The sequence below is a fragment of the Pinus tabuliformis genome, chromosome 7, assembly GCF_031772625.1.
Source record: "Pinus tabuliformis cultivar Carrire ecotype Pingquan chromosome 7, CPIR1, whole genome shotgun sequence".
Classification (NCBI taxonomy): domain Eukaryota; kingdom Viridiplantae; phylum Streptophyta; class Pinopsida; order Pinales; family Pinaceae; genus Pinus; species Pinus tabuliformis.
In genome coordinates, this window is record NC_142293.1 from 966668492 (window position 1) to 966685081 (window position 16590).

Sequence of the window (16590 nt, forward strand, 5' to 3'; positions counted from 1 at the left end):
TTCCGCCTTTAATGAATTTGTAGTAGGAGCTCAAGCTTGGTTGTGGGCCAGGTTGTTGGAGCTCTTGTAGGTATTTTCCAACAATATTTGAGGTGTTGGCTTACAATTGTGAATATTTTTTGTGCTTCTGTAGCTTCCCTTGTCCTGCCTATAGAAGACCTTTTTGCTCCTATAGCAAACCTTGCCTCTCCTGTAGAGAACCTCGATACTCTCGTAGCTTCTATTTTTCCTCTTCCTCAAAGGCAGATTATGTCCTTGGCTTCTTAAAGGTGACATACCTAGTGGTAGGCCTACTCAGGTGATATGGGTGATTTGGTTTTGGTTTTAGGAGGAGTGACCTCCTCAATTTTTCCTTCACTAGGTCCTATTTCTTCCTTTTTTACTTGGTGACTCATCAATAATTATAAGAACCCTTTTAGGAGTTTGTGGTTTCCCTTATCTAATTCTAGTGGCTGTCTTGGTTCTAAAATAAATTTGACTAGGTCTTGGTTGCTTCCTCTTGGGTTTGACAAAAGTGACCAATGTAGTTAAGGTTGCAACTACTTCTTGTTCGGTGTCTTCTTCTCCTTGGCATGGAGAAGTCTCCTTAGGGCTTTGTTGTAGCAGCTACAACCACCCTGCAAAATTTTTTCCTTAGCTTCATTTTGGAGCCTCCCTACAACCCATCCTTAGCAGCATGTCTTGCATTGCCCAGGTACTTATACTGTCAGGTGAGTTTCTTTGGCATAACAACTTGTGTTCGCTAACTTGTTTGTCTTTCACCCGCAAGCTGACCTCTCATGACTTGGTCTCAAACCAGTTCTTGTGCTAACTTGGAAAACTACACAGCACTGGAGGGCAACTAGCCTTGCTCTCTGGAATTGCACAGTTCATCCTGGAAGGCAGCACTGCTCTCCAGAATTGTGTAGAATAGGTAGGCTACCTTCCCCAAGAAACTTGCGTAGATTAGCCCATCACCAGTCTTGCTCTCAGAATTTGCGCAATTCTGACTGGTAGCCTTGGCTTAAATCCATAAATTTCACAGAGCTTGAGGGGTAGCGAGAGTCACTCAAACAAGAAACTACGCAGAAGTCATCCCATGGCTTGTTGAACGTTGCATGTGCTCACAGGTTGATCGGTTCCCTCCAAGAATGTGCAATCTTTCCTTGCATGCATGGGTAGGTTTTCCCAAAAAAGAAAAAATAAAAAAGAAAAAAGAATCCCTAGATTTTTGGGATCTATTTTTAACAGTTACGAGTTACATGCAAAAGCCATTTTAGAAACCTCCCGCCAAGTGTTAGTTTTTCCTACAATTGTGGCACACACATCATAAGCCTCGATCTTTCCAAAACTAGTTTTTCGACACCTCAGAGCTCATTCTTCACTTCCGATCTTGGAGCTCTAGCATTCCCAATGCATATAGGAACCTTTGACACACTCATCACAACTTTTTTCGAGTAAGTCCTCTTTTCATGTCTTCTGCTGCTTTTCTGTTGCTTTTTACATTTCAGTTTGTCTAAATGTTGTTTTCTTCGTTTTATTAGGCGTTTGCTATCATTTCAATGCATGTTAGCTTGTAGAGGCATTATTTTGAGTTTTTCATTACATTTCCTTGTTTTCACATGCATGACACTGTTATTGCACTAACGGTCGCTGATGCAGCGACTCACTTCACACACTTCATTGTTTTCCCATCTTACTCAATCTTGCACTAAATGTAATCAAATCCATGTTCATTAATCATGTTTGCACCATGTTCACACATGCTTTTAGTCCTTACTGATTTTCAGTCGCCCGTCGACAGGTCTAAGCTGCCTTGGCCCGGACCTTGCCTTGCCTGGCTTGCATTGCGCATTTCTGGGATGGAAGGTCTTGCCCGACTTGCACTTTGTATTTCTGGGATGGAAGGCCTTACCTTTCTCATAGGAATTGGGCAAATATTTACTCACACTAGCCTCCCAGGCTATGCTCTATGTAGTTTTGAGAGGCAGTGCCTCAGTTGGCCCCGAGAATTATGCAGTGTAATATCTTGGGTAGCAGTCATACTGATTGAAACTACGCATTGTGCAGTTCCAGTCCTCATGAGGCCAAGCTAGACTGTGCTATGCATATTTTTAGTAGTCATTCATCTCACTAGAAACCTGGACTGTGCTCTGTGTAGTTCCAATAGTTAGTCTCTGAACCTCTCGCAAGGAAACTTGCGCAATTTTTAGAAGCAGACACCTAAGTGTGTTGCATGTCGTTCCTTGAGTTTAGTTTGGTTTTCAACAAATTTTTTTCTTTCCATGAGAATTTCTCTATCTCTAGGTATCACAAGTGTTCATCAGTCTCTCAACAATACACGTACAATGGCTTCTAAGAGAGAAGGGTCAAAGGACACCATTGAGAGCACAACTGGATATGTGGTCGAACAAGTCTTTATGAGCTTACCCATCTATGAAGATACTAAGATGCTCGTAGACAAGGATATCAAGATCACATGGCAATACATCAATAAAATCTTTTCAGGCACCTTCGAGGAGAATTTGGAGGACTGCAGAGTCTATGTCAACATACAAAAGTCTAGCTTGTACCAAGTTGCATGCAGGTATCCCGCATTCCCATACGCAAACATGATACACTAGATTGTATTGCATATTGATCTAGAGACAATGGTACTGAGCAGTGTCCGTGGAACAAAACTTTATACCTTCAAGGCAGAGAAATTTCAGGAGATTTATCACTTGCTTTAGCCGGTGAACAAAATGGATGCACTCTTCACCAATCCCAACAACAATGCAAACTCAAGAGACATCTTGAAGAGATGGGTAAGAGAGTCATCTATGTTCAAGATGACACCCAACTAGGTATACATGAAAAAGACATTTCGGAAGGCCTATCAGTTCATGGTAATCTTCACATGTTGTTTATATAGCCAAGAGAGTATAGATACCTTCCCACAGAGTTGGGTGATTGTGTTGGATTGGCTGGCGAATGAAGGAAGACATTTCAATTGGTCCAACATGTTGGCTCTCTAGCTGAAAGGGCAAGTAACAAATGGCCAACGTCTGCCTAAGGATCAACAAGAAAATCTCTTCATGTTTGCCTACATTCATGATGAAATCAGTGCCCGACAACAATTCCCTAGCTTGGGTTGGGCATGGACACCTTCAGAACACTCTGTGCACATCTATTGTAGGTTGTTCTCCAAGTGCAGTTTTCGACGAGTGATACTACAACTATTAGACCACTTCGTCGCCTTGGTGTACAGGTTGATTTTTGAGTAGGATCCACCTTGCATGTCACAGGCAGCAATGGAGGGATTGTTTAACATAGCAGATTGGTATGCCTCGCCACTTGGCACCTTCATTTGGATGTACAGTGTGGAGAAGCCTCCACATGTGTTACCAAAGTTTTCCATGGACAAGCTAGTCATGCAAGAGGTTGCATACGACATCTCGATAGGGTTGTCAGCAAGACTGCACAAGAAGAAGAAGGCACCTTAGCCTTCTCTTCCTTTGCAGATTAGGTTATATGAGATCCAGAGTCTTAAGCATGTTGAGGCTAACACAAAGGAATTCAAGAGATTCACCTTTGGCACCAGAATTTTCAATCCATACAACCTGCACTGCATAGTGAAAGACATCTGTGCGAGAGTGTATCATCCTTGGATCCATGGGGCATGTCATTGGCCTAAGGAAGACCCATGGAGATACTGTTATAACTCCTCAAGGCTCAATGAACTAGAATGGTTAGCAACACTTGTCAGAGCAGTAACATCAGTAGCAACAAAGGTCAGTAGACCTACGCATGACAAAGGAAGGAGGAAGATTGCTAACAATAGAAAGGAAAAGTAAAGCTACAAGTTCAAGGAAGATCTACTTGTAGAAAGAGAAGCTTTGGAGATAGAAGAAACAAGGCGACAACACAAAGAAAGGATTGCGCAAAGACAGAGGGAGAAGCAGAGACTGGAGGAGGCAGAGAAGAAGTTGCAGGAGGTGGAGCAACAACTAAGGGAAGAACACGAGCTGCACAGGAGGGAGAAGGAAGCGCATCAGGAACAAGAATAGTAGGAAGCACATCGTGCACACATTGAGGACACTGCGTAGATACACGTTATTGAATCAGAACAACTGGTAGATAGAAAAAGGGTGAGTAGTCACAGGAGAAAGACCTTTATCAGGAGACTGAACATATATTGGAACAAATGGACACAGATTTGGTTCATCTAGAGCAGCGTAAAGATACATACCTCATGCCCAAGGACCCAGATGTTACTCCACATGCTTCACCAGATCTGAGAGTAGAGCAAGTCCTAAGTGATTAAGGAGACACTCAAAGCCTATAGGACAATCCAAAAGAAGATTCACACAACATATCCCTTAACGAGTCACAACACAGGGTTGGGTAGTCGTGCAAAGTGTCCACCCCAGATATCCATACATCTCCTGCATGGTTTTGAGAACAAATGATCATGTCTCATGTGCATTGGCATCCAACTGCATTGGACGATGCTACGAAGGCATATGCTGAAGCCAACATCTCAAGTGTGAGATTCTTGATAGCTAAGAACGAGTGCATGGCTAAGGAATTGTAAGCGGCCAAGTAGAGGGCAAAGAAAGCTACAACATCCGCTAGAACTGAGTGGAGGAAAGTGATACTTGATGAAGTATCATCTCTCGAGATAGTCATGTGGAAACTGTACTTCAGGTTTGTCACCGTGCATAAGTCAGTTGTCCATCTTAATGGTTAGCAGTAGCATTGTGCTAGGAGAGCACGCATATTGGTAGACATACACACTATTATCGACCACATGCATATATGGACAATGAGGTACAAGGGAACCTCATTGTATTTTCCAAAGATAATGAAGCAAAAGGTAGTGGAGTTGAAAGCATGCATCTGGAGTTAGATTCAGAACTATGAGGAACTCCCTCATCTCATCACCAGGTTACACGCTTCACATGCATGAGTGTTCAGGAGATTGGATATCATTTTGTACACACATGCGACTTGATCCATTGGCACACTCACTGAGGTGAAAGAAAAGAACCAAGTTCGACTAGAGCTAGACATGTACTTCAAGCAGTTGATGCACATAGCCACTAGTGCAGATTTGCGAATGAGCGCAAACACTATGCATAAGTATGTCATTGGTCTAGATGCACTCAAGACCATGATGCACATTCTACATGATGAGTTGGAAAGAGGTGCCAGATCAGTGTACCTAGATGTTACGGAGGAAAGGGTTCACTTTCAGAAGGATGTCACAATGGAGTATGTGAACACCATAGCAGAATACCAAGCTTGGCATTAGTTCACCACCAATGATCACCAATAGGATGTCCATGAGTTAGTATTCCCACAACTGTATGAGTCATAGTGATGTATTGTATGGCTTATTCAAGCCCATTTTTGTCTCACATGGATACATGTGCATATTGTATTGTAAACATGTCGTAAGGTGAAAGACCAAGTGTCAGATTCAGAACTATGAGGAACTCCCTCATCTCATCACCAGCTTACAGGCTTCACATGCATGAGTTTTCAGGAGAATGGATGTCATTGTGCACACACATGCGACCCGATCCATTGGCACACTCATTGAGGTGAAAGAAAAGAACCAAGTTCGACTAGAGCTAGACATGTACTTCAAGCAGTTGATGCACATAGCCACCAGTGCAGATTTGCAAATGAGCACAAACACTATGCATAAGTATGTCGTTGGCCTAGATGCACTCAAGACCATGATGCACATTCTACATGAAGAGTTGGATAGAGGTTCCAGATCAGTGTCCCTGGATGTTACGGAGGAAAGAGTTCACTTTCAGAAGGATGTCACAATGGAGTATGTGAACACCATATCATAATACCAAGCTTGTCATTAGTTCACCACCAATGATCATCAATAGGATGTCCGTGAGTTAGTATTCCCACAACTGTATGAGTCATAGTGATGTCATTTATGGCTTATTCAAGCCCATTTTTGTCTCACATGGGTACATATGCAGATTGTACTGTAAACATGTTGTAAGGTGAAAGACCAAGTGTCAATAGTAGAATGTAAATAGTCATGTGTAAGTTGAAGAGTCATGAGGGTAGCTCAAGAGTCACAAATGGGAATGTCAAGGGTCACTACACCCTTTGCTATATATAGAACCTCATAACCCATTGTATAGGATTTTGGGAGCCAAGCTTCCAATAGGTATAGCTTAGAGAAATCTTAGAGTGTATTGTAACGAGCCTTGACTTCTCCACAGTTCAGAGCAAGTACATCTCTTTAGAGGAGTAGGTGGCACTGACTGTAACATTCCACTATTAGGGCTAGTGGATGTCATGGTTGTATGTATGTATGGATCTTTCACTCTTTTAATATAAAATGGGCAACACGTTTCATGCATGTATTGTTATTGTAATGCGACTATTCTGGTTACTCTAACAATGTATGTAGTTATAACTCACACATGCATACTATTCCATATATGTTTGTATGAATCTTATCAGAGCATGTTGTTGGTTTAACTCATTACTTTGGATTGTCGATTATTCTGCTTTGCATCTACTTATTTATTTTGGCTTGTGTGTTCCCTTTCAAGATGCGTACTATTATGGGCTTCTAAGGGGCACACTCCTCTCCCCTTTCGTGTGTTAGAGCCTTTCCATGCATCTTCCCTGACTTGATGCAAGGTCACACCCTTGCTTCCAACAAAGACATCTTACTTACCATTGCACGCAATAGCAGTCAAGGCAATACTGTACTACCCACTACGTGAACTCCTAATCCAAATGATATAATGTCTAGTTAGGACTTCTTACTGTGGAGATCCCCTAACATGTTGGTGGGTCCAACACTGTCAACATTTCTAGCGCTAGAAGGAGGGCCAGATGACAAGCTGAGTCCTCACAATCTGTTTTGAATCTTCACATATTTACCATGACTAACTGCATAATTTCTATTCCAAAGTTTATATCTTATGGAAATGACTTTGAAATATCAGAAGAGCTCTGGAATGACTTGTCACATAAAACATACGATGGTGAAGGCGGTGAAACCTTGCTTAGACACACAGTTTCCATCGGGGGCTCCTATGAAAGGTATGAAATCCATGAAGATTACATGAACTGCAAATTGTTTGCATTCATGCTTTGAGGGCACCCACTACTATGGTGTGTCATGCTGCCTGAGAAATCTATTCACTCATTCCTTAAGTTCACAAAGATAGCCCATGATTTCAATCATTTTGACTGTAAAGCACTCAATAAAGAAATTATGAAATTATGGAAAGCACTTAATGAATCCATTGAGAAATTTCACACACACTTTTGTAATCTTGCATTTTGATTTCCTGAAGATGAAATTGATTGGGAATTTCTTGATGGAAGATTTAAGTATTTTCTTTACATATCCAAAAATCCACAATTCTTAGAATCATTTAAACCCCTCCCAACATACCTCAGTGTTAGAGCTACCAAATCTAAGACAGATAAGGTTGCTATGATTGTTGGCATTATGATGCATGTGTTGTACTTGATGGCAACCCTCTCATAGAAGATCATCTCACTTGTATACATTCAGATGAATCCACAGAAGAGATATCAGATATGACAGAATACATGGATGTAGGACAGTTGAAAGGGATCAGATGACAATTCACAAGTAAGCTTTGCCATCAAGTCCAAAGGGGGAGATTGTTGGCATTATGGCTAAAGTGTTGTCCTTGATGGCAACTCATACAGGTGATGGATCACTGTACAACAGGTCAGTAGCAGAGATTGATGATTAGCTCACAAATAATGAAGAAAACAAGAGGTACGCAGGTACGCTGTACAAAAGGCGCGGACCCGCAGGCATGTCATACATAAAGTGTGTACATACATGCAGGTACACCATGTAAAAGGTGCGGACCCCAGTTCACTCACTTCAAGGCAGAGAAGCACACTCACGTGGGGTTTCTTATGTTTGGCCCGTGGTATTTAGCCCGCCGTTCTTGATTCTATGGTTTTGGCCCGTGGTATAGGATCTAATTTAGCCCCGGTTTGGATCCCTTGTTTTGGTTATCTATGGTATTGATCCATGATTTTAGGAAGAGCTTGCCTATATAAAGCAAAGGAGATCATTTGGCTAGGTGTGTGTGAAATTAGAAGATCTTAAGAGAAGCTAGATCTGAAATTCTTGTAATCGGTTTGTGAGAGAGAGTTGAATCAATATCAAGGAGAAACATGAGAATTACAAGTCAGATCTACTAATGGGTTGATATCTCCTCGGCGCATGTTCAGATTTGTAGATCTGACAGTCTGGGTTATTCTTGAAGTCTTGAAATTATCTATACCCGCAGGAACGCAAGTACAGTAAAGGAAAAGTGCGTAGGTACGCAGGCCCAGAAGCGTTGCAGGTGCGCAGGTTCGCAGGCCCAGAATTGCAGAAGGTGCGGAGGGGCGCAGGCATCCCATTGGACACAGAGCGGAGGTACACAGGAAGTCCGTGAGGCACAGTGCGTGGGTACGCAGGAAAGCAGTTGGAAACAGTGTGGACGTACGCAGGTGTTCTATGGGTGAAGCTGCGGACTTTTCATGAAATCTATTTAGCTGCCCCTGTTTATTATTGTTGTGTTCTGGGTTTTGAAGTGATGGTTGGTTTCTGATATTATGTTCTGATAACAGCAGTGATTGATTGAATGATTATGATTAGCTTCAGTATTGATAGATGAATGGATTAGGTTCATCATGACTTATCCTTATATGATCTAGTGGACTAGATCTGGTTGACAACTCTCATTGTATATGTATTGATCTGGTGATTGGGTGATTCAGAAGGTTGTTTGATTATGAGCTTCAATGTTGTTGTTGGGTCCAGTACGAAAATTGGATGAAATGTGGCCTTTCAGATTATGTGTTGTGCTTCAGTGTATCCAGTCTGAAAATTGATGAAACGTGGTACCTGGAGGAGAAAAGATTGTAGGCCAGCACCTACGTACTAGTATCTAAGCTAGTACAAGAGCTAAAGGAAATCTTTGGAGCATTGTAGCAGGTAGGAGCCTGCGTACTAGTAAATGGATCGGCTAGTACAAGAGCAAAGGGGCTTGTAGCTCTCGTACTGGTATAAGACTGCACCAGTACAAAATATTGTAAAAGGATTTTCTTATTAAGAAGAAGATTGGGATGACTTGCAGAAGGTGGTTTTCTCCCGCATTGGGTTTCCACCTTATATCATGGTGTTCATGTGTGTGCCTTATGTGTGATGATCTATTCTATGTTACTGCATCTGTTAACTGATAATATGGTTGATAATGTTCTAATGCACTCATTGAAGATCAATTAACTTAATCATAAGAAGTTGTGGAAGTAGCATATATGAATCAGAGTTTGGAAATGAAAAAGTTTTATTGACTTGATAATACTGATTCACCCCCCCCCCCTCTCAGTATTATTTCCAACAATTGGTATCAGAGCAGGTCCTTTGATAGAAGCTTGATCGCTTGAAGGAGATTCGTGGAATAATGGGAAAGAAGCTTAAGAAGAAAGCACCTAATAAAAAGAAGTCATCTTAGAAGAACTATGACAGTGGGAGAATCGATTGGGGATTAGGTATAAGAAGCTCTTCAGATTCAGAATCAGATTCAGAATCATTATCAGGTATGAATATATTGTCCTCTGATGTTCCAGCTATCTTTCCTTTTGGAAGAGATGAAAGTGATAGCGAAACTACTGAATTTGCTCTTATGGGTGAACAAGAAAGATATCTAATAGAGGCAGAATTTAAAAGGCTGACAGACAAAATTAGATATCAACAAGATCTATTGAACAAAAGGGAATGTGACTTCAAAGAAGAAGCTACCAAACTAAAGGCCCAACTAGAAGAAGGAAACAAGGTAAGAAAACTACTCAAGGACAAGGAAGACCAATGTCAAAAATTGCAGCATGAAGTGACATCATTAAGAAAACAAGTCAACGAAAGAAGCACAACCATCAAGAAACTCAAAGATAGATCCAACTACTATGAAAATCTTGAAGCTACAATCCTCTCACTAAAGGAAGATCTTGAAGAATCAAAGAAGCAGAATGAAGATCTACACCAAGCAATTGAAAAACAAGACAACGAAGTCATCAGCTTAAAATCCCAGCTGGAAAGTGCCTTCAGAGTTCGTCAAATGCAGCAGGATCTGAATGAAGAACAAGAAAAGGAGATTCTCAAACTAAGTGAACAAATGGAAGAAGGAAGGAAAGATGAAGAAGATTTGAAAAGGCAATCTCTTGAAAAGGAAGAAGAACTTCAGGTTGAGGTAAATATCTTGAAAGGTAAATTAGAAGAAAAGGATAAGCTTTTACGATTTCAAGATAGTTCTAAAGTCTTGGATGATATTCTTAGTAGTCAAAGGTCTCCTGCTATAAAGACTGGTCTTGGTTTCCATGAATCTGTTGAAGGTGAATCTAGTTCACAAGGTGAGGCAAGGAACTCTAAAGAGAAATCTAAAGTGATCAACGAAGAAATGAAAGATCAATCTCATCATCAACCAAGGAAAGAGATTCCTCAAAGAAAATCCTTTACTCCTCCTATGAATAATGTTGAATGTTATGTATGTCATAATCTTGGACATGTTGCAGCTAGATGTAGAAGAAGAAGGGTTCAAGACCATTATGCAGAAAGATCATCACATTCAAGGTACTTTAATGGATATTGCTTTGCTTGCAATATGTATGGTCACAAAGCTGCTGATTGCTACAAAAGGAATATGAAACATGTAAGATGTTATGCATGTAACAAGCTTGGACATATAGCAAAGGAATGCAGGAACAAAGCACGGACATCACACCAAAAGGAGAAAACATCATCACGCTTGAAGATATGGAGGAAAAAGGAAGTTCAGTCAGAAAGTAGCAGCACAACACAACATACAGACATACCAGAATCAGAGGGAGTTGAAAGTACAAAACTTCAGTGTCCTGAATCTCATATGCAAACTCCATAAAGGGAAGTCGCGTATATACGCGAGTTGGATACTGCACAATCGCGTATATGATTGTTTGAAGAAAGGCAGTAGGGAAAGTGAAGTTGGAAGTGAATCTATGAAGTATGATCTCTCGAGCACAAGATCAGATCTGGGCATCTGACTATCTGTGGCACACTGGTGGACTACCAATTTGGACCTAATCAGAGGTACGTAGGTAATTAACTGTGCAAGTGTGGGGGTACGCACAACAGAAGAAGGCGCAGTGCGTGGGTACACACAGCAGAAGAAGGCGCAGTGCGTGGGTACGCAGCGCGATAGAGGTTCAGGTGCGGAGGAAGAGTGAAAGTACGTGGCGCTACAGAAGCCGTAGGTGCATAGATACGTGGCGCGACAGAAGCCACAGGTGTGGAGCTACAGTAGTGGTACGCGGCGCAATAGAAGCCGCAGGTGCGGAGCTACAGTATATGTACGCGGCGCGACAGAAGGTACAGGTGCATAGATACGTGCTGTAGTAGAAGGCTCTCTGCGTGAATACACAGAAACACAGAAAGTCAAGTGCGGGGATACGCAGAAGAGCGGAAGGTGAAGTGCGGAGCCACGTAGGTCATATAATGAGAAACTGCGGATCTGTCTTAAGGCATTTATTGTTGTGGGGAAAAATGCCTATGCAGGACGATCCTATCCACCTAAGGTGTGACAGTGCCTTAGCAACAAACAGACACAACTATTCTAGTATTCTTCCTTTATGAATTAAGAATGAAGAGAGATGGATAGACTAACCGGTGTCTTCCATTTGTCCCTCGATCTGGTTTCTCTTCTCTTTGAGAGTTCCCAGCTACTTGCCTTCTTGCTCGCCCAGCTTCAACGGGTTCCTGCAAGATCACAAGAAGAGAACACTACACAAAGACATAGATTCATATTCATAACTAGTTCAGGATTAGAAATAAACTAAACATACTAATGCAATCATACATCAAAGATACATCAGTATATAGGAGAAACCAAGATAGCTTTATTGATGAATAACAAGGTTCAGGAGGAGATACAACCAAGAGAGTTCCAATCCAGCATCTACCTCCCAGCGAATGAAATCCTTTCTTCACCTCCCTTCAAAGCATTAAGCACCCAATGATTCCAATCTCAAACCAACAACAATTCTTTGCAATAACGAAATTCCAGCCTCCTAGATCTCATGGAGGAGAGATCCATATATAGATGTTTGGAGAGGGGATGAGTCAGCTTGAGATCTGACTAGTGTCCTCTCCCTCTGTCAGTTCTTGCTTCCACTTGGAGACTAAGAGCCTCTATCTCATCACTAGTCGAATTCATTGAGGCAAGTGTCATTGGAGAAGATTCTGGAAGCTTCCAGGGTCTTTCCACCTCGTTGAGTGAACTTGCCATTTGTCATTTCCCGCTCAGCGCACCCTGGTAGTGCTTCTACCTGCGTTGCAGTGCACCTAGCCAGTGTAATCTCTGCCTTTCAGCGCAGACAGCTAGTGGAGCCTCTGAATTGATTCTGAATTGACTTGTTTTCGAGCAGTTTCTGGTGGAGAACTTCTGTGAATTGCTGTGGTTTGTTAGCCTTGTTCCTCTAGGGGTAGGAACAACATGTTTAGGGACTTTGGATCCCTTGGATTATGGACATTTCATGCTTATAGCTGTAAGGCACAAAAATGTCTATAACAGTTGCCCCTTAAAGTATGAGGCCGTTTATCGGGTGAAATGCTTTATTTGGAGGATCCGAAGTTCTTCCAATGCTGGGAGGAGACCTGTAATAAGAGACAATACAATACATTATTTTTCATACTGCTTTCATGATCTAGCTGAGGCGGGCATTCCCATGCTCAGCTTTATAAATTCATTTTTCTGTACATAGAACAGACAATCGTCTGATCGTAGACTGATGATTTTGATGAAATCATCATCCTTTTGGTAGGATGATTATCTACTGTAATGCTGTACATGTCAATGTCTTTATTTTTCCTGAATATATATCGCAACCCGGATGGATGAAACTAGATCCGGGGTCTTCAATCTCATCCGATCTTCACTCTAAGTACAAGTCGATCCATGTGAGAAATGTTCTGAAGTCGAACATGGAAAGACATCGCTTGATTACCGGTCAATGAGGTAAACCGTTAACAAGCCCGAGAGGAATCACCGATAATGATAATGACCCTCAAGGTACTGCAGTAAAATTCATGTGGTGTGAGTAAAGGACTTGGCGTCGAACACCACACAAAATATTTCGGTCGAAGGTCATTGATGTGTACCTGTCGCCGGAAGTGAGAAACTTGCCATTGAGGCATGCAAGCTTCAAAGTACTGAAGGGGGTGTTCCTAGATCAACTTCTTGGATAATGAGCTGATGTCGACAAGAAGCGACCCGTCAAAGGAGGGCCTTAATGTATCCCACATCAGTGACACGGAATGGAGCAAATGATTTTGATGGAGGTGAAAACGATCTGATGACATATGATTCAGGGTGGCGGTCATGAAAGAGTATAATGTATGGTAGTGGATGGGACACAGGTGACTTCTCTGAATGACTTCTATTGAACATATGGCGACACTTATGCGATGGATCGGTAGCATTACCCCAAAGGTGGATGGTATGGCGAGACCATGGTGAGGTGACCGGTGAATGAAACAACCCAACCCGACTCAGGCACGGAGTGGAAGTGTCATGTTCAAGAGCGACTTGCTACCAATAAACGTTCTTTGAGTTTCTCCCCAATTTTTCACCAGCCATTTCTGACCAGTACCTCTTTATTTTTGGCAAGCTTGAGGAGGATAACATATGCTTGTTCTATAATTTGCCCTTCGGGCAAACCCATCGCTATGTTTTAACGAGCCTAGCGATAGTGAAACTCGTTCTCGTCTAAAGACAAGTTTGTCGCTATTAATGATTTTTAACGAGTCTAACGACAAAGATAACTCGGTCCTTTTCAATTTTAGAGAGTCTAAAAAGGTACGTAAAGATAACTCCAAAGTTCCTTTTTCGTCATCTAATCCCTTAAGTCTGAAAAAGTATAAAACAATACAGAAGGGATGAGTTTTCGATAGTTTTAACGAGCCGAACAAAACAAGCGCTCGATCTTTTTGTGCAATAATCCCTCAGGTCCAAAAAGATTAAAATCTAGAGGAGGGATAGCATTTCCGGTCGCTTTAACGAGATGGAAGGCCAAAACTCGGCAATCTTTTCATATTTTACGAGTCAGATGAAAAGAGCTTAAAGAAGACTCGTCTTTTGAGGAACGAGTGATAAAATGGGTTAGCAGCTGATTCCAGGTAAGGGTTGGAATTTTCCAAGCACGGCAGTGTCACAAGGATGGCTAGTGAAATGACTCTTCGCAGCTATTCCTCAAAATGGGTAAACAATCATATGGAGGTGAACGATCGGCCAAATGAAAAGTGGAGGTGACGGTGCAAACACGACCAAGGCTTTGATGGCTGATGAATTTACATTCACGGTGGTTATTTACCGGGTAGTTCATTTTTTAACGAGCTTAAACGCGGATTGAAACATTTGCTCGATCTTATGTTTATTTTTTAACGAGCATGAACTATGCGTTAAAACTGCTCGATTTTATGTTTATTTTTTAACGAGCATGAACTATATGCTAAAACTGCTCGATGCGGGTTTATTTTTTAACGAGCTTGAACCCTGTGGTAACACTGCTCATGATAAGTTTGCATGCCCCCAGCATAACAACGCAAATCGAGGTGCATGCCCCCCAAGCTTCATTGCATTCAACTCGGTGGTTGGAATGAAGGTTTACCTTTGAGATTTGGAAAGGGGATTGTTTCATTTTTTAATGAGGTTGACACAGTAAAAGAACTATCCTCATGACTCCTTGTTTCATTTTTTAACGAGGTTGACATGAGATAAGAACCGTCCTCAGAGTCCAAATCCATTAGATATAGAAGGTTTCATATTCCACTGTGGCCACTTCCGCCAGATTACTTGGAGGCGGTAGGGCAAAAGTACCCATTAAGGCAGGGTCTTTTAGGAGACCTACTCCGATATTTATGAGCGAATGATTGCTTCCATGGATCATTGGAATGCTTCCTGTAACTTGAGAACCATTGGGGAGGAAGTTTTGTTGATCGACGATTGTAATTCCTCCTTGAAAGGGGAATGCAATCTTTCTAAAATAGGTCGACACAACAGCTGCCATGGCATATATCCATGGTCTTCCTAGTAGGATGTTGTAATCAAGATTCCCATCGATGACTTCAACATCTATTTCTACCGTTTTTCCCTCTAGTTCAACTTTCAAGTTATTTAGGATACCATATGGGGTATATGTCCTTCCGTCGAATGCTTTTAACGTCGTCGCAGACCGTGACAAGGTTGGAGATCCTAAAGTTTTCCAGCAACTCATTGACATAATACATGTAGATGCCCCCTCATCAATAATTGTTCGATGAACAGTTTTGTTGAGGGCTTTCACTTGAATAAGGAAAGCTAGTTGAGCTGGTAACTGAGGGTCATATCCTTTATGATTAAAGGCCACAAGATTGGAATCCATTGGGTCAATCCCACCTATTGCTAATAATGAAGCTTGCTCTTGGGAGGGGCAATTTTGCGGTACCTCAACTGTCGACATAGTGGACGACGATTGGGCCAGGTCCTCTATTATATTATAATTCTGTGCTAGTTTTTGCATGAGGATTAAATGTCGATTTGTGTACTACTCCCTTTGGCGACTTTATCATTTGTTCATGAATGATGGGTGGCACAACTTTGGTCAAAGTTGTTGTCGAACTACTAGGTTGTTCATTAGCCTTGTTATTCGACACCTGTGGATTCCCGTAATCTTTATTCCTTGCCAAAGCATCATTTTGCTGCTTTGAGATAGACAACATAAGCACTTGGGATCGGGAAGCATTTTGATTAGCAACCAGTTTGGTTCCCGGGCTTGGAAACGGATCGGTCAATATTGCCGAGGTTTTTGAACTCTTAAAGAGTTTCTTAACTTCAGCTATACGTGGACAATCTCTCGTCCAATGATCCTCATTGCATATATGACACCCCGTAGGGGGTTTCCTTTTTCTCCCTTTCTTTTTCTTCTTGCCCCCTGGTTGCTTCAGTTGTTTTCCCTTGTTGGTCGACACAGCATTTACTTCCGAGGCAAGAAGTTCCTCATTTGCATTTTGACTGGAAACCTTACGGGCCTTTTTAGATGTAGCCTTTGTCGATTTCGTGTCTGTCGCGCCAATCACGCCATCGATGGCATGAGAGTCATGGTTCGATTTAGGAGGAGGAGGAATTGAGAATTCCGGTCTAGGGGCGTCAGGTATTTTGTCGTAGAGTGTGCCAGACTGAGTATAGACCAAGTCCAGATATTGCACATGAGCAATAACTTGCTCTTCCGTTATGACTCCCCCCTTTGCCACATCTTCCGTGATGGTAGGAAGTAAAGACTTGATAAACCATTCAGGTAATAGCTGATCGGGAACGTACGTTTTTACCATCCTACGACGAAGTCGCCACTCATGTATATGATCAGATATGTGAGTGGCCGTTGTCTGCTTGAAGTTGGTAAGGAGTTCTGTTCCCGTTTCATACCTTATCGGTAATTGAAAATGGGTTAAAAAGGTTGTGGCTAGGGTACTGAAGTTTTCGAATGAAGCTCTAGGCAATTCGATATACCATTTTGCTGCCGGACCAGTTAACG